At 35.1% G+C, this 23819-nt stretch overlaps 1 long non-coding RNA gene across 1 annotated transcript; it reads left to right on the top strand.

The window, feature by feature from the left end:
* The first annotated feature begins 20302 nt into the window (after positions 1 to 20302).
* Positions 20303 to 21216, top strand: LOC135073902 (uncharacterized). The gene is made up of 3 exons (XR_010257718.1): positions 20303 to 20747; positions 20834 to 21002; positions 21155 to 21216. It is a non-coding gene; the product is annotated as an uncharacterized LOC135073902 (long non-coding RNA).
* Positions 21217 to 23819: the final 2603 nt, after the last annotated feature.

Raw genomic sequence — 23819 nt, 5'->3', positions numbered from 1 at the left:
CCTTAATTGAAGCATCTAAAAAGATATGTAATTCAATTCTAATAGGTTTATCGCTCAAAACATTGCGTGGTATTTCAATATTATTTAATTCAGGTAGGTGTTGTATAAAGCAGTTCCACTGAGATTGAATTTCTTGAGACAATGGTTCGTCCCATGAAATATTCTTGGCCCAAAGATTTTGTAATATTAGTTTAGCCTGTAGCATACAGGGGTTAATTAGACCTAATGGGTCAAAAATTTGAGCGATTGATGATAAAATTGTGCGTTTGTTTATTTTTGTTTTGTGTACATCTGTTAGTGATAGTGGAAATAACAACGAGTCGCTACTGGTAGCCCACTGTAAGCCTAATGTTTTTGTGTATTCGTTTTTGCTCAGATTTACTAAGTCTTCGTTGCTGTCTTTGCCTACAATTTCTTTATGTACCAGCTGACTGTTTGTATGCCACTTGCGTAAGTTAAATTGAGCGCCATTTAATTCGTTAATTATTCCTTTGCATATTTGAACTAATGATGATTCATCAGAATGACCAGTGACTAAATCGTCTACATAGAAGTCTGATAAGATTGTTTTGCTTATATTTTGATCTATGCAGTCACGGCCAAGTTGCACTAAACATCTGCATGCCAAATATGGTGCAGAAGCTGTACCGTAGGTAACGGTATTTAATTTGTATTGTTTAACCTCTTGTGACTGATCTGAGCGCCAAAAGATCTGTTGTAAGCAGCGTTGGCTTTCAGAAACTAAAATTTGTCTGTACATTTTTTCTATGTCTGCAGTTACAACAAACTTATGCTGGCGGAATCGAATTAGTATGCTAACTAAATCCTCTTGTATAGTAGGACCTATGTGCTGAATATCATTAAATGACTTGCCAGTACTTGTAACTGCAGAGGCATCAAAAACAGTCCTCAGTTTTGTTGTTGTGCTATCCTCTCGCAAAACCCCATGATGTGGTAAGAAATATGAAACTTCAGTGTTGTTTGGATTTGTGTTTTCTGACATGTGACCTAGAGAAATGTATTCATTCATGAAAGCTACGTAACTTTGTTTGAATGTGGGATTTCGTTTGAATTTGTGTTCTAATGCATGAAATCTGGAAAGAGCTTGCTCGGCGGAGTCTCCTAGACAGTTAGGAGATTCCTTTAATGGTATGGTAACCATGAACCTGCCGTCTGGTTGACGGACAGTGGTTTTGGTGAAAATTGATTCACATTGACTCTCACCCACAGAAGGGGATTGTTGAGTAGTGCCAACTGACTCTAATGCAAAAAAATTGTTAAGCTTTGTTTCGAGCTCAGTGTCTTGAATGAAATTGCAATTGACTGTGTTTTGAAAGCGTCTGCCTCTGACTTGGCCAGAGATTATCCACCCAAGCATTGTTTCAGCTATGGTTGGCATGTTTTTACCTAATGGTATTCGATTGTTTGACAAAACCTGCCAAAACAGGTCTGCGCCCAGCAACATCTGCACCTCAGACGGAGTGTTGAATTGAGGGTCCGCGAGGTGGATGTGAGGGGGAATATTGAAATGATCTATGTTGATGAATTTAGAAGGAGTTAATTGCGTTATTTGCGGCACAACAAAGCAATTTACATTTGCTGTGTAACCGCTGTTTGTGAGGGATGAAATGTTTACGTCGCATCTCTTAGTAATTTTGGAACATTGACTATTTAATCCTTGAACGGATATTGAAGTTGAATAGCATGGAATGTTGAGTTGTCTTTGTAAGTTTTCTGTGATGAAATTAGACGTGCTGCCATTATCTAAAAGGGCACGAATTTTGTGTAAATTGCCAAATTTATCTGTGATATGAATTTGGACTGTGGATAATAAAACCTGACCTGAATGCATCGTTGAAAGTGTAATATTATTTGTGTCTAATTGATTGTTTTGTGAAAATGATTCGGTCTCCCTTTGTTTTTGCATTGCAGGAAGTACTACACATTCTGTTTGTGAATGTGGCTGAGAGATTATGGCCTGTTTGTTATCTATGTGTAACATAGTGTTGTGTCTACGTGAACACCTTTTGCATGTCCCATATTTGCATCGTTTCTCATCATGCCCTGAACGCAAGCAATTTGTGCAAAGTTTTAATTGTTTAATCATTTCTATGCGTCTTTCAATTGGTAATAATTTGAATTTCATACAGTGATAAATTGAATGAGAACCTTTGCAAATAGGGCATGGAATTTGTGTTTGTTTTGTAGTGTCTTGATTCGCTATGAATGTTTTTGGCCTAACATGTGTGACGTCACTGTGTCGTCGTAACGGTTGTGAGTGTGAGTGTTTTTCGTCCATAGTCTCCAACAAGTCAGCCCGATTTTTTAAGAAATTGTTAAAATCAGACAAAGTTGGTAACTCTTTTATTGTATTACGATGAACCTCCCAATCGCGTACTGTTGCTGGGTCTAACTTGTTAGATACAATGTGTATGACTAGAATGTCCCAATGCTCTGTAGGTACTTTTAATGTTTTTAGGGATCGTAGATTCTTGTTTACGATATCTATGATGTTACGTAAGGCCCTTGCAGATTCTTTAGTAACAAAGTCAATGTTGAACAGAGCTTGAACATGATTATTAATTAAAATGCGATTGTTATTGTAACGGTCGCACAAGAGATCCCAAGCAACATTATAATTTTCTGATGAAAAATCTAAAGATTGAATAATAAGAGCAGCATTATCCCTTAAAGATGCTCGTAAATAATGAAATTTGTGTATGTTAGGTATTGATGAGTTTGTGTGGATTAGTGATGTGTATGTTTCGTGAAATTCTAACCAGTCCTGATAGCGTCCAGTGAAAATAGGTAAGTTAATTGTTGGTAACTTAATGTTTGGTACAGCACTTGCCACCTCCGAGCCTGGCACCGACGCGAAGTCAGCAACAGAGACAGGCCCGGCCGCCGCGTGTCTGCTCAGCAGCTCCTGAGCCGCTGCGATGGCACCAAAGTAAGCTCGTTCGAAGGTCTCGCGTTCGGCAAACTCGTCACCTGGAATTTCGAGTGCATTTTCTATTTGAGTTTGAATGCTATCGAACTCATCGTATAATGCTTGGATTTTCGCTAAGCGAATGTTTGTTTCGTGAATTTGTAAGGCATTCAAGTCTTTGCAAGCAAGAAGTGGTTCAAGATAAGATTTGAAAATAGTTAACTTTGATTTCTGAGATGCTCTAGTGCGTTTTAATGATTTTAAATCTTCCATTATGTAAATAATAAAGGCAACTGTGCAAATGAAGAAAGGTTAGAAGAGAATTTTACCAATGTTTCGCCAGCTAGTGAAGAAAAAGAATTATTTCCTTTATAAAAAGGCGTGAAGAAAAAACAAATAAAGAGAGAAGCTTTTGGAATGATACTTAAAATGAAAATGAAGTGAAAGAAGCGTGTAGAATAGGGTGTCCCGAAATATCTTTTTTTATATTTTCGCTACACAAGACCCCTCAAAAGTTGCGTCATAAGATGTAGATTACCGTAAAAATAATTAAAAAAATATAAAATAATGTCTCAAGGGCTCTACCGGCATTTTTATGTCTCAAAAAATCACTTAATCAGCCCTTCACTGTTTGTCATCTATTATATTTTTTTTTACAATTATTTCATTTTATTTTGTAATAACAGTGGCAGTGGAACCCTCAGATATGATTTGCAGGCAATGACAGACTGTTTCCAGTGAGGAATAGGTTTGGTTCGAACTAGCAGAATTCATATTTTGATTTGTTTTTCTCAAATTTTCTACTTCTTCGGCGAGGCTGTTGGTATTATTTCTGTTGAAGTTTTATTGCTGTAAGGTATCGCACCGCACTTTTTTGTTATAATGTTACATACTTTTTAGCATAAATTTAACAAAAATTTAGCAAACATATGGTAGTAATATACTTTTTGATTTTTTTCAGGTAAAAACTACCTAAGCAAAAATCTTTAAAATATTATATTTAAATAGAATACTAATTGACATGTTAAATAGTTTTAGCATACTATTAAATATAAATAACATTTATGTACGTTACATAAACTTTCTAGCTGAATTTTTTGTTCTGTACGCAGTTTTTTATCAATGTTGAACTTCAACGGAAGTAAAAAAATATTTTTAGTTATGAAACGCATACATGTTATATATCAAATTAAAGACAATTTAATACACTCTTTTTCTCGTGTAAAACTTTTAGTAGAGTATAAGACATTTTGTAAAAAAATGATTTAAAAAGTAGTATCACAACAATGTAAAAAAAATCAATTTTCCTTTAATTACTAACTAAAGGTTGATTTTATCGATACAATTTATACTACAAAATATCAAGCGCATACGTAGAGCTTTGATTTAAATAAAAAAGTAATGAAATCGGACAAATGGTTTTCAAGTTATGGTTGATTTTCTAAAATTGACTGCCATTTTTGTTAGCTTCCACTTAGAGGTGCCAATCGTTGTTTTATAATAGCATAGTAAAATTATTAACCTGCTGTGAGAAGCGAATTGAGTATCCTCAAATTAAATCGATATCTTGGCTGACCCATGGATTAATTAGGAATACATTAAAATCGCGCGCGTAAATGCCTAATTCTGGTCAAAAAGCCAATTCTGTTTTTAAAGTATTTATGGATTTATTGGTTTTTAAACTATTTTAAACCTTGCTGTGACTCATTTTGTACCCTCAAATTTCATAAAAACGCTATTTTTGTATTATTTATAGTTTATGTTAGGAACCCCTAAAATAGCAATTTTAAAAATTTTCAAGGACAGGTAGAGGCCTCAAGATGACAGATATCTAATTAAATTTAATGCTAATCGTAATCTATATGTCAAAACGCAACTTTCGACACCTCTTGCGTAACCGTAGCTCAAAAAAAAATTTTTCCCATACAACGACGGGACACCCTAGTGTAGAAGCTATGCGAAGCGTGCACGGCACGCGCCACGTGCTTGAGCCACCGCGAGCGCGGCTGTGACCTTTGGACTGCCGAGCGCCGGCAGCCACGCCAGCATGCGCGGGCTCGAGCGTTCCGCCACGCTCTGGCAATATAACTGTAATGTACACAAAATTCACTTGATTATAATGCAAAAACAACAATCTCGATTTGGTGCTTGGTAGAAATGGAAGCAAATCAAATGTTTAAGTGCCTCTGAAAGTTTGGAATGCAATATAATTTAGTAAATACGTAGGCACTATTCTGTTTAGAATATTAAAGGAACGTTACTTTGTGAAAATATTACGATAAATGTCAGAGGTAGGTAATTTACTTTAAAAATATTGAAATAATAATTGTTAGAATAATACTTGGACAGATAAAATAATCACTGCACTGATTTAGAAAGTGAAAGTGAGGAGAGGAAATGCGCTTGTGATTGGAACGAACTCACGAATATGAACTGCAGGCCCCTTTTCAGGGTTTTGATGTAATAATCCGGTACTGGCACCACGGATTGTCTTGATTAATCGCCACTGTAGACGTCACCGTTGTTGAAGTTTGAAATATTCCCGTTTCGAATTGCCACGGATCGCTGCCACGTTCGCTGTCTGCTACGCCCTTGATTTCACCTCGCCGCTGCGTGTTCTGCTCGTGCTCGCCAAGCGGAATTTTATTCCGCTCGAAATTCGTAATCCGGCTCGAAGTTGTATGGTGAGGTGACTAGTAGGTCGCAGCAGAAGGCAATGAAACGCAGGAATCTTGAATATTGGATGTAATGCGGGTTTACAATGAAAGTAGGTATTTGATAGGTATAAATAATAGACACAAAATCGACGCGCCCGCGTCGCGCTCTGAGACCCGAATGGGGGGCGGGCAGCGCCGCGCCGCTCTGCAGCTTGGGCTCCTCGAACCGGTCGCGGCGATGCGTCTGTGTGCGTGCGCGCTGACACAGACGCCTTAACAGTAAGTAAATTAATGATTTGTGATCGATCTATTGCGTTATGAAATGAAGCTGTATTTAAAACTAGTGTTTATTTTATTATTAATCACAGTTATTAATTGTGAATCAGGTACAATCAGAGTAATTTGATTTAAAGGAGATTAAGGGGTTCTACAAAATATGTAGGTATCATCACGACACTTATTTTACAAGCTTTTATTTATAAAACTGTATTAAAGCAAAAGTTTATTTTTCATGAGCCAAATTGATTGTAATTTGAGTCCAATCAGAGCAATGTTATTTGTCGTAACATCTAGCAATATTTTTGTCAAAATACCATTACATAATAGTTTTCAGCGAACTGATACAGAAATCTAGATATTTTGTTAGTTTAGGATATCTCCAGCTCACCAAACTGAAACTTCTAACTTGTTTACGTTTGTTTGTTTTCCCGATTTCTTGGAAAGACGAAAGAAAAATACCTTTCAGTGACTGTAGCTCCCAGAGGAACGCGTGTTTCATTCAATGGATTCGAAGAATTACAGAAGACAATTCAAGTTAAAATTTGAAGTTTCGCACCACAACAATGCTTCTTGTTGTGACATTTTAGTTACACTTTAAAGAAACACTTTAGGACTGACAAGGTGGGTAATACACTTTTGGCGATCTTATGATTTTGGTTGTTGTTCTTCCGTCCAAGCGCAGCGTGGAAAACGCGCGTTAAAAATATTTGTTCGTGACGACTGACGTTTGTAATGTGAGATAGGTAAAGTGTTCGGCAGCGACAACAAAGTTGCTAGTCCAAATGCCAAGGTAGTGTGCCTTCTAAGGCCCATATTTTTGAGATTTTTATTTTTCAAGTTCTTTATATTCTTTTTCTTCTTATCGTGACGACAACAAACCTACACAGTGCTACACTATTTTATATTAAGAAGTTTAACTTATCAAATTGTTAATTTCTTTATTTATTGTATTGTTATTTATGTTTAGGTTATTCTTGCAACATTTTGAAATCTCATCCTTCCATTCTCACTTTTTTATACTGTATTTATTGGGATATCTCGAATAAATCCCTCTATTTTTATGCGAAAAAGATGCAGATAGGGTAGTTCATATTTCATCTGATCCCCATTTTCGCTTCTCATAAATTAAACGTTCAAGTTTCACTATTACTATTTTACTTGAAGATAAAGTTTACTGTTAGCTAAGTAACTCTATTGAACATTTGTTAGACAGACCGTATGTATGTGGGCAGATGACAAAATATCATCATTCTACAGTGATATAAATTCTACAGCTGAAACTGAAAATTCAGTTCGTTCCTTCGTTCGTTTCAGCCAAAAATTCAGTATTGAAGGAAAATTTAAACACGTGCCTAGGTATTCAGCAGTACCTAAATCTGATTACTAAAATAAACTTAACAGTACCTATATTTGAAATAATTTTAGCCCTATAAAGATTCAGGTGCATCGTAGACCGTAAAATTAAATATGTCAGTCTCTTGCTGGTAATCATAATTAAAAATATTTAACCTTATTAATTTAATTCTTATTGCGTAAATTTTTATTTTTATATTCATTATACGACTTCGTTACGTGTTCAAAATTCAAACAGCATCAATTAAAATCTCAAAAATTTTCATTTTAAATCAAGTAGGTACACTAGCAGAATTTAAAAAGACTAGGTACCTACTTAAAACGCTGGTTACATTTGAAATATGTTCTTTTGAAGCTTAGTTAGGAATAAGTTTCATCAAAACTTTCACTGTGTTTCCACTTATTACTTACTCAATTCTAGACGTCTGGTGCATTTTCTCTAACATTGTTTTAATAATTTATCTACGTGCAATTTACACTAAGTAATGTCATAATTTTGACACCAGCCATTAGGCTAAGTTCAAAAAGTAACTTTTCCATGGGCTTTTTTGTAGTAAACAGATCCATTGAGAAATTAAAACTAGGAACAACTGATCACGTGATTTTCCGTTCCTTTTATTTACAGATTGGTACACAGTTTATATTTCAGTTAGCTCTCTCTTTTGAAATAAACAGAATGGCTATTTTTAGATAGAAAAACATCCGTAGGCAAAAACACCATTGTCTGTGTCGAATGTTGATTCAATTTTGAATGAAAAAGAATCGATACCACAGTGAAAATAATGTAAACGAGACGCATAGTCAATAGTACCTACTTAACTTCTACTGACAAGTTTTCCTTTGAAAAGCGTATGAGTCACATCATGTTAGATCTAATTATAGGATGTTTGTATTTAATTTACAAAATAAGTTCAACGAATCAACGCTAAACACACGCATTCCATGAATTACTTGCCATCAAAAGTTTTCTCAGGCAACATAGGTAAATTATGTTACGTAATATATTTCTTGCTAATTTGGAGTCGTACTAAAACAGTATAAATAACACTTCAAAACAACTCCCGGTCAAAAAAGCACCCACACATTTATTTAAAATTTCAAACTAGGCCATTCCATGCAGAAACTCACAAAACGTTCTTTTTTCAAAAATTCAAATTAGGCCACTCGTTTGAAACTTTTAATCCCGTGCAATTTCCAAGCAAACAATGCGATGAAGTGTGCCAGCCAACGTATGTGAGCAGCGAGATAGACTCGTTTTTCGCAAAGGTTTTGTGGGGCGATACTGCGACATGTGCGATACCGCTCGCCATTGTGTGCGCGTCCGTCACTAGTGTGCGCTGCGGTGCACGGAAACCGAGCACTTGTGAAAATACAACTTGTGTAACAATGCAAGAGAGGTTTTTGGCCACACCTCACAAAAATAACAACTGTAAATAGGAACACAAAATGTATTCCGCGATTTATCATTGAGAACGACCTATTTTAGAAAATTTGTGGAGAAGGCGTAGTTGTTTGTGAATACTTAGTTCAATAAAAAGTAAGTTTCCCATAAAAGTAATTTTAGAAACTTTATATAATTTAAAGTTTCAGCAACTCAATAAGTATCTACATAATTTAGAAAGTTACAATGGAGAGAATAATATTATAGTTAGTACCTACTGTTAACTTGAAATTCAATTTAACTTGATAATATCATTTCACTCATGTATCTAACTAATGCCAATAATGAGTAATTGAATTTACTGTAACCTATTGAACGTAGCAGGTTTCCAATTTTAGATATTGGAGCTAGGGGTAAGTGCTCTACGCGGTCGATGTGACGTGTAGGTAAGTATCAAGGCTTTCAAAGATTCTAACTTAGTAATAAGCTGTAGCCGTACCCGTAGTTACAATCGCAAAATTTGGTCTAACTCTCTTAAGCTTTCGTGCTTTATAGAAGCGTTTTTTACGTTAAAAATTAATATGATTTTAATTTCAATTACTATGACTTGATATAAAATAGTAACTTTCACATGTTCAAATCTAAAATTGACTATTATTTGTTATAATTTTTGAGACAAGCCAATGATGATCTTGAAGATCATTCACTAAGCTTTTGTATTATTTAAAAAAAATACAAAGCCTCGTAACATCGGCAAAATTCCAATTTCCAACTTTCAAATCTTTAAAAAAAGAAGACACACCGTCCGTTTCCACATCATATTGTTTGCGTGCGCCTCACAGTGCCACTAAGTGTAGTACGTCCGTCAGTGACGGGTGCAAACATGGGCGGGTCGCAGCGGTCCTCGGCAGAATAATGAATGCCACAGACTTCTATTCCATTGTAATGTGGATGACATATTCAGCCACATTACGCCCCATTTAGAGCCACGGCACACATGCTACTTTAACACCGGCGATCGGCGTTTTAGTCGCTTTTTAAAAGCTGAATTCAGCGACCACACATTTAACACCGCACGCCAAATGCGGTGATTGAGTCACTTTTCAGAAGTTCGACACAGCGACAATCGCTAAAACGCGCGATTCCGATACCGCGTCTGAACGCATGAAGTCGCGAAATAGCGATGCTGCATCGATAGAGTCGCTAAAAGGCGCGATTCCGATATGGCATCCGAACATAGAAGTCGCGAAATCGCGATGCTGCATCGACACAGTCGCAAAATCGCCGATCGCTGATTCTAAAAGTAGCAAGTCTGCGGTGGCCCTTATGCCACGTATGAAAAAATATATTTAAATCTGAATGGAAGGCACATGCAAAATGAATTGAGCGAATGCTCATGATGGGTATTGACTCGCTATTGGAAGCTGAAGTGCTGTTTATTATGTCGTGTCTAAAGAATTATGGAATGCCAAATAAATATAATAAACGAACTAACAAAGGTTTTACGTGACTGGTAAACACTGGAAACGTACAAGTACCTATATTGTATATTCATAATTTTGATAGCGCAACATGACTACGTACCTTATCTATGTACCATGATACAGCCTAAGCTATTTTCAAGGTTTTCCAGCTTTTCGTAAACGTTCATGGACAAGTAAATAGGATCGGATTAAAAAATACTGCTATAAAAGAAGCAAGATAAATCTTCCAATACCATTCCATCTTACTCAAAAACACAACCAAAGTAAGTACCTATTACACTTTGGCTATCGCTTTCCACACAAGCGTAATGATTTTTACAAATTACTATTTAATATGTAAACCAATATCGTAGACATTTTCAAACATAATAAAACACTGAAAAAACATTACGAATCAATGGAAACAATTTTATGGCCACCATTGATTCGAATAGCTCCAGATATCAAATCTAAATGTCGTTGAAAGCGACACGGAAGAGGGAAGAGTGATAACAATTCAGGAAGCTTTAAAATATTACATTAATTTTTCATCCCCTCACATTGTAAGACCGTACAAGTCATTAAGCTGAGAATGGAAATAAAAGGATTTGTTACGATTCGAGTTTGAAGACGTGCTGAAAGATAAATCTTGTTGGTTCAATGTTGAGTTCTTATCTGTATTTTGTGGTCTATTTGTCTTTGTGATTAAACTTTTTTATGCAGAATAAGCAGGTATTTGACCGCAATCACACCTATTGGGTTAAGGGTTAAGTGAGATGTTGTCTAGGATGGTACATACTGCCCTGTAAATGCCTATTTACTCTCACTTTATAAATAAAAGCTTTTATAATGCAATTACCTATCTCGATTGTGAACTTTTACTAGTAACAATCTAATCAACTTGAATATTTTATAAATAAACCGATTTTCAAATCATCTGACATAAAACAATGGCAATAAGCCGAAAAAAATTAAAGAAACAATTTCAAAGATACTAATTTTAAGTTATCGTCCCTTGTGAGTATTAAGACTAAACTGCTAAGACGGTTGACATGACTAAATATGGAAACCAACAATGATTAGCTTGTGTATGGGATTAATGGAAAGATATTACTAACATTTTCATAATGTTCCCAACAGTCAAGTACTATCGGATTAACATTCCTCAATACTCCTAATAAACTTCAATCAACCCTGCAAAATTAATTTTCTCTTTCGCCGTGTTTCCATATTATATATTCAAGGAGGGTTCCACGCACTGATCGGCTTTACTATTACAACATTGTTGGTTCGGTAGGCTCACTACTAAAGCGCTTTTTAAAAGCTTACATTTAAAAAATTCATGACTTTTGGCCGGATGAATTTTTCACCATACATTTTTAGCCGGTGAATCTGTATTTATAGTTTTAATATTTTATGTTACAGCCACCTCACATAATGGTCCATTGTACCTATGTGCTAAAAACATCAGCTACGGTGGCTGATTTGAATCACACGAGCAATTAATATTAGTGATGAGAGCGAGGGGTCTTGGAATTTAATACATACCTACTCGTATTAAATAGTTTAATTAAAAATGTTCAGAAATATTTATTTTGTAGGTTTCATTGTTGGAAGAATAAAAAATATATCTACGACTTTTATCACCGATTTAGTAAGTACCTTATTGCTTAATAGGTAATTTATAAATCTAACAGTTTGGCAAAAGTGACTATTGATATGCAAGAACAAAAATAAATGTAATACAGGGTGTGGTTTTGTAAAACAACGCCCATCCCAGGGGTGGTAGACTGGTAGTACACCTGAAAGTAATTACAAGAAAAATATAAATAAAATTTTAACTAAGTATTACTTTATTGGTAAAAAAACCTTGTTCAAACGTCTCCTAAAACCTTCGAGACGGCGCTTGTTACCGCCCGCGCCACCCCTGCGTACCCCGCTACACCACCGAGCACATGCGGCAGCACATGCGGCCGCCCACCCCGGGAGAGCGGGAGGACTGACCAATAACTCGCCCGCGTAATAATACCATTTTTCTAATTTCATGAATTTTTCCATGAAAATTTAAAATATTTTTTTATATTTTTTTTTTTTGGCATCAGTGTCGTGTATACTACCATCCCTGAGATGGGCGTTGTTTTACAAAACCACACCCTGTATAAGCCTTGCATTACCACGATTGTCAATTTATATTCGGGAATAAAACGCCCTATGGTTTAAAGGGGTCCTACGGTGTCAATTTTCTTATGGCACTCTGGAACAAGCCGCTTGTTATCAGTGAACGATATTACGGTCTTCATTTCTTCCAGTTTATGTGTCGTAAAATTCCATTCGTTAGCAAATGAAATAAACCGAATTGATATGGAATTCAGTCGTGAAAATCGACGCGGATTTTCGGATGCGTCGTAAATTTTCTCAGCGCGGCGTTTACTTACCTAACTTACCAACATGAGTGGGAACAGAATTAGGCCCGCATTTGAGATTTATGAATAAGTCATACTCGTACATACAAGTAACGTGGTTTAGGTAAATTAATTTGGTTGTTTCATATTGAAATATTACTTTAGATTCTCTTCTAATTGCCTCGAAGTTCAAAATACTTTAATAACTGGGATGCAACGAGAAGATAAGGAGAAGATAAGGTAAAGATTTTAAATAAGGTTTATTTTATATTAACACTGCAGTACACACGCCCCTTTTTTTACACGAATACACGCGCGGCCTACTCTGGTAAGCCAATTTAAAATCACTTAAATCAGTTTGTAAGCAATTTATGTATAGAATTACTATGTAAATGATAAAAGTGTTTATTATAGTTATATTATAATCAAAGTTTATTTATATAACTATTTGGGATCCAACATTATAAACAGATTTAAAAGTTTTTTGGACCATAATTGCACTCTGAGACCAATATTAACAAAAAACAATTGACTGAAAAAATATGATTTGTTTTTTATCTTTCATAGTATTCAAGACTTTCTACTGCCTGGTACACGGGGTAAATCCATTTGTCGCAAGTCTTTCATAATTTTTTTGTCGAGTGAATTCGGGCTTTTGAGTAGACCCACAGTTTTGACGGCCAAATTTAGAAAAGTGCGCAGACGCTAGCGACCCAACCTTTACTGGCTTACTGACAAATTTAGTAAACAAGGCTTTCCTGGAATGCCAGCTCTCTGGCGCAAGTTTTCAAAAATTTATAGCGTAAAGTGTTACCCTGGTCTACTTAGTAGTCCGCGCGTGTACTCTAGTGTTAATATGCTATAACTATGTACCTAATGCTTCGTATATTACCTATATGCTGCATTTCCATGACTTCAAATAAGACAGATTTGCTCCCCTACCCGTAAAATCATCAATGCAAATACTAGAAGTATGAAATTTATATCAAATGTGCACGAAGAAAAGGTAGACCGTATAAAAGAATTATTCATAAAGCTCTCAAAGAAATAAGTGTTTGAAGGTACTTGTTCCTAGAGGTATTCTCTTATAAAGTACTGCGTATTTTGCCTTGTTGATCTTTTGAGATGTATCATGCAATTTTCTTGGGGAAAAGTTGTAGTTGAAAGTAACAATGTTTAAGTATTTTCTTTTGTACAAAGAAAACTATTTCATTCTTTACGAGTCGGGGTTAATAAAGCCGAAGGAATCATTTGAAATTGTCTGTGGGAAATTGCATTTAACTGCAAGTATTTTGAGGTCTCTTTATTTTACCACGTTCATTTGTATACAGCCGCGAGCATCTCAGACTATAACTATATATTTTTGACATAAATGATTCTTGTTAAGCCGCACCACAACATCTTTTAGCATTAAAGGAGCGAGGTGGAACTGTCCTACAACAGACCGCATAGTTTTTTTCTTCTATAGAATACGCTGACTCACAGAGGTGTCAACAGAATACATAATAATATAATTAAAAATCTGCTACGGTTGACTTTCACATTCATTACTTCGTTTCTGCCTACTTATGTAGTCTATTAACGTACGAGTCCCCGGTTAAAAAGGACTGACATAACCGTATTTTGCTATAGCCACTGCTTACCCAATTCGCAAAAAGGGAGACAAGATCCCAATATATGGCACCTTGATCGCAAACCAGAACTGAATGGGCGGACCGAACAAAACGCCCGTTGGTATAGCATCGAAAAACAACACTGTCGATAGCAAAATAACACCTTGCGCGAGATCCGTTCAAATCTGAACCTTATTACAAAAGAAACAATCGCACAAAAAGTTACCCCACCGGCAAAATCTTTGCAAATCGTATGACGGTGCTGAAACCTTGTCCCTTCCGTGACCGAAATGTTTAAGCTAACGACGAAATGAATGATTTATGCAGGTATAGGGGTTTCCCGGCTAAAGGTAATTCCTTAGTCAACAGATTCCCTAAAATATATTCCGTAAAACGTTCAAAGTGAACTAAGTAAAATATTCAAGGACCTGTTTTATAGCTTCACATTTTCGTTTCAACTTACCAGGGATTTCTAATTTTAGCGGGTTATAGCAAAAAATTTTCTTTTGAGATTATGGCTGGCGATTTTCCATTAGTTTCAACGTTGACATTATTTTCAAGTCTTACATGTTTATTAATTTCAAGTTATCCTGTTTATATTTCAAGTGTATTTTGTCTTTCTACGTTCCCTCTTCAGAGTTCAAAGCATTATTACGAGGCTTATCAGTGCTAAGATTTATCGCAGTAAGAAGACGAGTAGACAAAATTAATTTTCCTTGTGGATTCCGTCGCAAAGCTCCTAAAGACGGTAGGTGGGGAAAATTATTAAAATATTCCTAGGTACAGTTTTCAGCAGTTTCTTATTAGTAATTACAGCGGCCGGTAATACGAGGCACTGGTTTAAGGCGAAAAGCTTTGAGTGAGATGTTATTTCTTGAACGTAAAAGATTATTAATCTTGAGACTTGAGATGGTAAACTTAAAATAACACTTTAGTTCGTGGAATTAAAATGGAGTGTTTACTTCTTTAACAATTTAGTTGCTACAAGCTATTGTTATTTTTAGCCACGAGTAACGACAAATATTTCTTGCATAACCTTTTTTATGGACGATTAAATTTTTAAAAGAAAAAAGTCTAATTCAAAAAGGTTTAAGTATCCCTGAGGGGCTTTTACACGTCCTATAATCTTTTCCCTGCTAGCGATTTGAAATAAATGTAATTTAAGTACAATGTAAAATCCCTGAGGCAGGAAATCTTATCATGTCTATGGAACGATTTCAGAAAATCCAATGTAATGCTAACAACTGTAACACAAACGATGGTTGCATGTGAAGCAGCAAATCGAACGCACCTCGTTGAATAGAGCTAGAGCTCTGTGATCGGTTCGTGTGTCACCATAATGCGTCCACGCGGACTGTGACACCTCATAGTAATGTTTGTGAATACGGGCGTAAGTATGTGCGGATTACATTATTTGCAACGTCAGCGGTTGTGACGTAAGATATTGTGACTAATATTGCTATATAGACTTCGGACTGGACTTTTCGATTAAGATAAAAGTTCCATTTTGGTATCTTCATTATTTTTAGCGATCAATATACTTCGGACATGTCTCGAGGCGGGATGACAACTCCATAGAACGACTGGTCGTCCAGGGAAAAGTCGAAGGAACCCGATCGCGTGGCAGGTCACCAATGTGCTGGACCGACCAAGTGAAAGCAGCAGTGGGAGACGGCTTATGTGACTGCACCAGACAGTCTGCCAATAGAGAGAGATGGAGGGAGATCGTGCGGAGAGTTGTATCCGCCTCTACAACCGATGTGTACAACGCCTCAACGTGACCACGACCGCTCTGCCAAGAGCGTAACGAATAAGAAGAAGATATAATTATTATTAAATATCTAGCACTAAAATACCTTCATACCCTAATAATAAGTAAGTAATTCGGTCAAACAATTTTTACGCCAGAACAGAAGTGCTGATATTACATCTTTTAGAAAATATTTTGATATTTCGGGAGCATGTTCGGGAGCCATAAATTTTATATTTCCCTGCGCACTATAAAACCAGAATGTGAAATATTTAAAGCTCAGAAACGGGCACAATAGACCAGTAGCTATAGATTTTTAAAGTTTTCGCTTGTATGAATAAAAATATTACAGAATGAAAAATAAATTCGAATCTAAACGAACCAATAAAATTATCAATCTGCATTAATCATGTTTTTTACTTGGGGCTAAAAAGTTCGCGACATCGTATGACTCTAGGACAAGAAACGCGACAAAACGAATGTAAATAAGGAGCTCATAATAACCAGTGGTAAATACACAAATCATTTCAACATTTGACAACACACTAATATGTTTATTTAATTACACAAAGTAGATAACTTTAGTATTTAATTCACTCGAAAACAAAGGAACATTCGATTCGCCCCAAAGCAAATAGCATTGGCAATAAACTCAAACGGAAAAGGGTCCTAATGGGAAATGTGTTACTTTAAAACGGAAAATGATACGATCTTAAAATAAAGACTGAATTCAGTGTTACCAACTCTCAAAAATATTCACCCCTAAAACTAGAATGCTGTAATGTTTCGATATTCACTTACTTTAGTTAGTCTAAAGCACATTATATCTACGTCATCAAAATATACTAATGAAATAAAAAAATATACAAAGAAAATCATTAAAATACCTATAGTTTATGCGATAGTGTGAATGCTCCGTGTTACAATGTATTTCTTTTTAAATTATAGATTCATAAAGACCCTAGAAATACTTAAAAAAACTTTTCGGGGTTTCTCATATCCCACTTATTTACCCCCGTTTGAAGGGAAATCCCTAAGTTGGTAACACTGACTGAAATACCAATCATTATAGGAAACAGCGAACAGTATTGTGGTTTCCCCGAGTGAAACTAATTTCACATTTTTACAAAGCTGATTGTTTGACCGGGAAATAGGGGCTTAGCGATTGAGTTAATTTAGCAAAACATAAGCCTTTGTTGTTATTTGTCTTTAGGTCTTGGGTACTGTTTAGTCGTGGACTTTACCTACTATTTGAAGATAGCAGTCTATTTTTTACTTTCGAATAGAATTTGTCAGGAATTTAAGAATTTCGGTCATGTTTGCTTAGAATCGAATCTATTGTATTTATTTTATTTACCAATTCAAATTTTTTGCACTCATCGACTTTTGCATCAGTGTTGCTTGTAAATGTATTTTATTTTCTTCATTTACCAAACAATAAAGGACTTTTATACATGTGGTTTTTGTGCGTTTCTTTTATGTCATAACAATAACTCTCTGTATAGGTAATTGATTCATCTGTCAGATTAATTATCTGAACTCTTATTATATTACCTGTGATAAATTTTGTCTCGCATACGTGACAATGTTATATCAATTATTATCACAGATAATAATGAATAATATCTAAATAAGAGAGGAATTACGTTAATGAACCTCATTATAAGACATTTATTTTCGAAATAATTATTTATGTATGAAAAGATGTCTTTGAGTATGTGAGAACATAATCATATTTAACCTAATTTTGCTTTCATAAATTACAGCTATGTGCTGTCAAAAAACGTATAAAATAAAACGTATTGGAAATACGTTACCCTTGCATCAGTCTAAAAAAAAAATTTTATATTGGCAAGGGATCCATTGATTTATGCGATCTTCGAGCAAGTTTCACGCAGTTGGAACTAATAGCAAAAGGTTTAGAAATTAGAGGAAAGTGAGATAATGGTGGCAACTCATCTTGGAGCATTTTGAATAAAATCGATTTGATTTATTTTCGAAACTGGTCGATAAGCTTTGTTGACTGTCCAAGATTGAACAAACTTAACGCCAAACGTAGAATAAAAACACATTACCTAACTTTTACTTTTTGTAAGAGTGCCTTCAACTAAAGAGTGTGAATAGATACAGCTCTACCTACAATTATCGCTAGATAACGTTACGTTATTACAGATTCGATTACTTTGAACGCTTCTTTTCTTTATGTCTTAAGACAAACACCCAGTCCTTATGTAGGCGGATTTGATTAATCGAAACCGACACCGATTGTTATATTGTCTACAGGCACAAGTCCTTAAAAAGTTTAGGCCCAGCTCATGTTTATTTCAATATTAATATTTTTCCACGACATCATTTCCCTCGTGCAATAACAAAGCGGATTTACTTCCAGCGACTAGTATCGGATGCTCCGGTCTCATTGACTTACAAAACAAGTGTTGATGGCTTGAATCCCGTTTTCGTCTCACGTAACCAGTTTACTTTTTTCTATCTTCTCCGTTGAATTCAATTACGAGTTACAGGCATTGTCGGGGTAAACGCCTCTTCGATGGCTTTATACCGCCCGCCCAACTTTCCATTGCATACGAACAACGAAATACTTTATGAATGGATTCGCGAGTGTTTGTTGTGAAAACGTGCCGATGGAACCTGCTCGATAGGTTTAGGGTCGGGTTTATAAAGCTTTGGATTGATGGGTTTCTAATTTTGAAAGGTGAATTGGTAATTCTTTTTCACGTGTAAAAGCTAACAGAAGCAACGCCCACTCAATTTCCTTTTAATTTTAAGAGCGTTGAGGGTATTTTTATTTTTTAGGGTAATTTTTATGTATAAAAAGTATTTAGAAGAAATATTTCGTTATCTATCTAGGTTATCTTGAACTTGCCTCCCTAATTTGGAATTGGGACCTAAGACACAAACAAAGAGTGTTTTAGTCCAACAAACCGACATTATCCGTTCTTTTTAAATTACCAAAACAAACAGCAATCTCGCACATACAAAACGATCAAATCCTAATTACAATCTAAAATTCAACCTTTCACGGGATCATAAATATTTTCGAACGGCATCCCTGGGAGTAGCAACTCGATTATCTCTTTTTAAAGTCGGTTAAAAAGCCTAACGAACCGTGAAATGAATTACACGGCAAACGTTCGTGTGCTGTAATTTATGCCACACGGATGTGTAAAGGCGCCTGTTAAAATCACACAGCTCTGAATAAATACATATTTTACGAGTCTACAGCTGTGTGTAATTTGCTCAAAGCTTTTCTGATGTGTGCGTGCCTAAGCTGCTGTGCAATAGCGACAAAATAATCTTAAGCTGCTGCAAATCAAGACTATTCAAGACTACCAATCTATAGACATGAATTTGAGATATTCCTCAAAACGCACCCATTGCATTTTGAGACGCACCTATGCAATGTTGCTCTGGTACTTTTTGTTCATCTTAGTAGACATAAAGTTCAATATCTCTATTAGTAAACATAGGTAAGTACGCTTCGATTCCTTCCTATTCATTAATCAATAGTTTTAATCGTCCCAAACTGAAACATATAAGTTTAACAACCAACCTCAAGCGGGGTGAGGTTTGCTGTTTGATTAAACTGACAACTTAAGATTTCTACCTTATTGGAACGAGATTGATCTTGTTACAATAGAAGTTCAAAATCAATAAAGGACACAACTTTGGGGTCACATTTGGTTCCCATTCAAATATTCTATTTTAAACAACAAAATCAAACTACAATAAACATTCCGATCGCTCCGTTTTCATAATAGGAATACTCAGAACATTCTATTGCACGATAAAATACGCAATTCGAGCTATTTCATTTTATTACGATGCCATTGTTAAATAAAGAAATGAAAACTAATTGTTCAGTCCTACCGCTTGGAAATGTTCATTGTAATAATCACTCCAGTTTCAAACGCAAAGATATATTTTATCAGCAAATAGATTTCTGATTAAATCACCAAGCTATGTATCAACTGATGGAAATTGTCTACTTGAATAAAATATAACATCCCTGTTTTGATTAAATTATGATCAACCCTGTGACCTACGTCATAAAAGTGACAACAACCAGTGACAGGTGACAATCCGACAATTTGACTTTGTATCAGAAACGCTCAGTACCTCTAGTACGAAAAACTTTCGAGTTCAAGACGAGGACGAATTTTTGTACGTTTCGAGTTCGAACTCGAAACGTTCATTCTTGTTTTATTAAGGATCGTACTCGTTAGCTTAACTTTCTAATTTCTTTCGTCGGCACGCAAGGCCAAGAAGCTTCTTTCGACGAGTCATAGAGTATTTTACAAGTTTTTTTTTAATTAACATGGAATGGTGTGTTCCGTCCGAAACATGCTGCGTTATTTTAAGATGTTGTTATTAAATTTAAAAAAATAAGTTACAAAGATGAATAATGCTCATAACGCCTCATTAATTGTTTATACGTTTTTGTGTTATTGTGTGTTTAATATGTAAGTATTTAAAACCATTATTATTTATTACCAATCAATATTTATATTGTTGGGTAAACAAATTTCGGAACATCTTTCGTCTTGTTAATGTAGCTGGCAAGCAAAGCGGCGTTATGAATAAATTTAAGTTGCTATAGAAACAATGTTCTGTTGATTGTCACTTGTGTCATAGAAAATAAAAAGAGCTATCCATTGTGTATTCCTACTGTTGTAATAAATTAATTTCGTGGACAAATCTATCTCCTATTTTTCTACTGTAAAATCACACTCAGCCACACGCTCACACACGTCTGACATTGAAAAGACAGGGATTTTTCTTGTTTTGACGTATTTTCTAACCTCTTAGAATGTTATTAGAAGTCGTAATAAAATAATTTGAATATAAAGCTATGTTTTAAAGTAAATAAAGACCATTTAACGATGTTAACATGATGAGACATCGGTAAGTAAATTAAATTAGCAAGTGAAAAGATTTTTTAGTTAAATCATGTAGTTAAATATGTATATTGTAATTCTATCTTGTTTTAGATTTTATGGAATGGAGGAGAAGATTTAACAGCTAGAAATTAACAAAAATCCTGCAAGAGAATCGAGATCTCGCTTTTGGCGAGTGGAAGTCCAAAGGCAAAGTGCAGCGGTTTGCAGTTCTTAGCCTCACTTTTTTGGACCTAACAAGACAGGAAAAGAATAGTCAAAGGTATGTTGATTGCAATAATTGAATCTTTATTATTTAAGTAGATACTTACCTATGCATTCTCTAGACAAACTGAAATGTTATGCCCTTTCATATTGATTGTTAGGATGGCAAGTTAAATTAGTATTTAGTTAACATTACTTTTTCTTTTACAGAGGAAACCCGAGTAGCCAGATGATAATATATGAAACCATGAGCAGCCAGCCATTGAAACTCGGGTTACCTACGCCATATCGAATGACAAATGATCGAAAATCAAAATATCGAATACGTTTCATCGAACGATCAAAATATCGAACGATCAAAATATCGAATGCTCAAAATATCGAACGTTCAGAATATCGAACGTTCAGAATATCGAACGATCAAAATATCGAACGATCAAAATATCGAAAGTCGATATAGACGTTTTTATTTAATTCATCTACCTTGCTCGGCTCCGGTGCATGGTTGTGTTTGGTCGTACAACTTTTCAACAAATGTTCCTCGGCTCCTTGCTGAAGCGTTGTTATTGCCGTACTGCTACAATTAAATTTATATTTTTGTGAACAATACCAATAGAATGTTTCATCAACATGTTTGTTCATTGCCATTACAAAGCCCTCCAAAATGAGGACTGTTTTTCCTTTTTGGGACAGGCTAGGCTTATAATAGGTCCCCACGGACATTATTCTCCAAATTTATAAACTTTTCAGGCACAAAAATACTTAAGGCATACATTAACTGGCAAAACAAAACTGCTGCTATGAAGTTATTAACAAACTGCAATGTACACAAAATATTACTCTGTTAGTGGGTAGAACAAAAATTATTTGACGCGCTTCGTTCAGAAATGATGCGTGATGAATTTTAATAAAAACGTCTATATCGACTTTCGATATTTTGATGGTTCGATATTTTGATCGTTCGATATTTTGATCGTTCGATATTCTGAACGTTCGATATTTTGAGCATTCGATATTTTGATCGTTCGATATTTTGATCGTTCGATGAAACGTATTCGATATTTTGATTTTCGATCATTTGTCATTCGATATGGCGTAGGTAACCCTTGAAACTCTCAGCAATTTGAATAACAATTTTGATTGATTACCAATCATGTATCATACCTATTAATAGAAAATTAAAACTGTTAGGTACCTATGTTTTAATTGAAATTCAAAATATTGTTTAATGTTTTATAAGTATTTATTAAATAAATTGTCACACATATATTTTGTTTTAATCCCATTAATGTCTATTTGCCCGCAAGTGTTGATGGTATTTCTTAAGTGTGCCTAGGAACCTTAGTCCTATTACTTATTCTGTGCCGGAGCTGGATCTTTGTAAGGTTTGGGTAGGGTAGGTACCTGTAATGATTAATAAATGTTGATGAGTAGAATACTATAACATTAATTTTATAGTTATTAGTTTAGGTAAATAAGTTTATTAAGATCTAAAACTTTCTGGCTAAAACACTTACGAGCAAAGGTATGGAATCACCCTGTTGTGTTTTGTTCTGTATGATCTTAAGAACTGAATGCATATGACATTTGTATAAAATAGTTCATGGATAAATCTTATGTAGGCATGAGTACCTACCTACTTCTCCGAGTATGTTGGGGGTATTGAGAGCATTGGTTAAGTAATTCCAAATGCTTCTTCATACCATCAGTGCTTGGGATGAACTGGATGCATCTTAATGCATAGCACATAATATAACCTGTAATAATTATTATCTATCAAATGACAAAGAAATCATGTGGTATGTAGAGTAGACAGAATGTATGAATAAATTATGTACTTGCCTTGTGTTCCAAGGACACTCTTTTTGTTGCCATAAGACTATCTTTCCGGCAATTTGTCACATAAGTAGGTATCTTACAGGGCAGATTTATTATGTACCATCCTAGACTGCATCCCTCTTAACATCATGTGCGATTGTGGTCAAATACCTGCCTTGTTATGCATAAAAAAAATAAATAAATAAAAATCTACTAAAATGCAGGTTTATTGACTTTGAGGCGGTATCCCAAGTAGCATTTTACTCCATTTAAGAGTTCACATTTAGTTCCAATGTGTACTTAAAGCATTAGTACAGTTCACTCGTGATGTATAAGCTGTATTATTGCAATTAATTACACCTATACCTGTCTAAGGGACTTATAGGAGTGTAGACTAGTGTAGAGTTATACTTTTATACGATTTTTGGTGTTATAATACTCTAACAACTATCCTTTAGTCAGCCGTCTGACTAAGAGCATTATAGGAGGGTAGAGATACGGCAATCGCTGTTTAACGGCCTACTTGTACGATGTTATAGAGCTAGCATTTTAATAGAACACACGTGGTCATTTATAAAGCCAAAGGCTGTTATGTTTATTTGTTTTAGACTGTTATACAGCTAGTAGCTGTAGTAGGACTTGTTTGTGATAATTAAAATAACCTTTTTTTACTATCTGTACAAAAATGTTTCAATGGTTCGCATGTGCACTGTAGGCTGTTAAAAGGACTATATGTGTTGTTCATTAACATCAATAGCAGTTTATTTGTCCACAAGTACTACTCTTATTTGCTTTAAGCTGAACATGAATGTGATATTCTATTACACTTTTCCCAAGCCTGTTTTTAGTTGTTCATGGTGGTTCTGTACATGATGCAGAGGAAAATATTATGCCTGAACCTGAAAGTTCCCTTCATAATATACAGATATCAGAGTGTGATGATTGCAGTTCTAGTGATAGTGAATACAATTTTGATTTGGACAATTATTTATTTAACCTTTCGCAAAAAAATAAGAACATGGGCTATTGAAAATCGTATTCCTCATTCCGCTTTGAA

Source organism: Ostrinia nubilalis, chromosome 8 (genome assembly GCF_963855985.1).
Source record: "Ostrinia nubilalis chromosome 8, ilOstNubi1.1, whole genome shotgun sequence".
In the NCBI taxonomy this organism is placed as follows: domain Eukaryota; kingdom Metazoa; phylum Arthropoda; class Insecta; order Lepidoptera; family Crambidae; genus Ostrinia; species Ostrinia nubilalis.
Note: the sequence above shows the minus strand (reverse complement) of the source record. Positions and strands in the feature narration are given on the sequence as shown.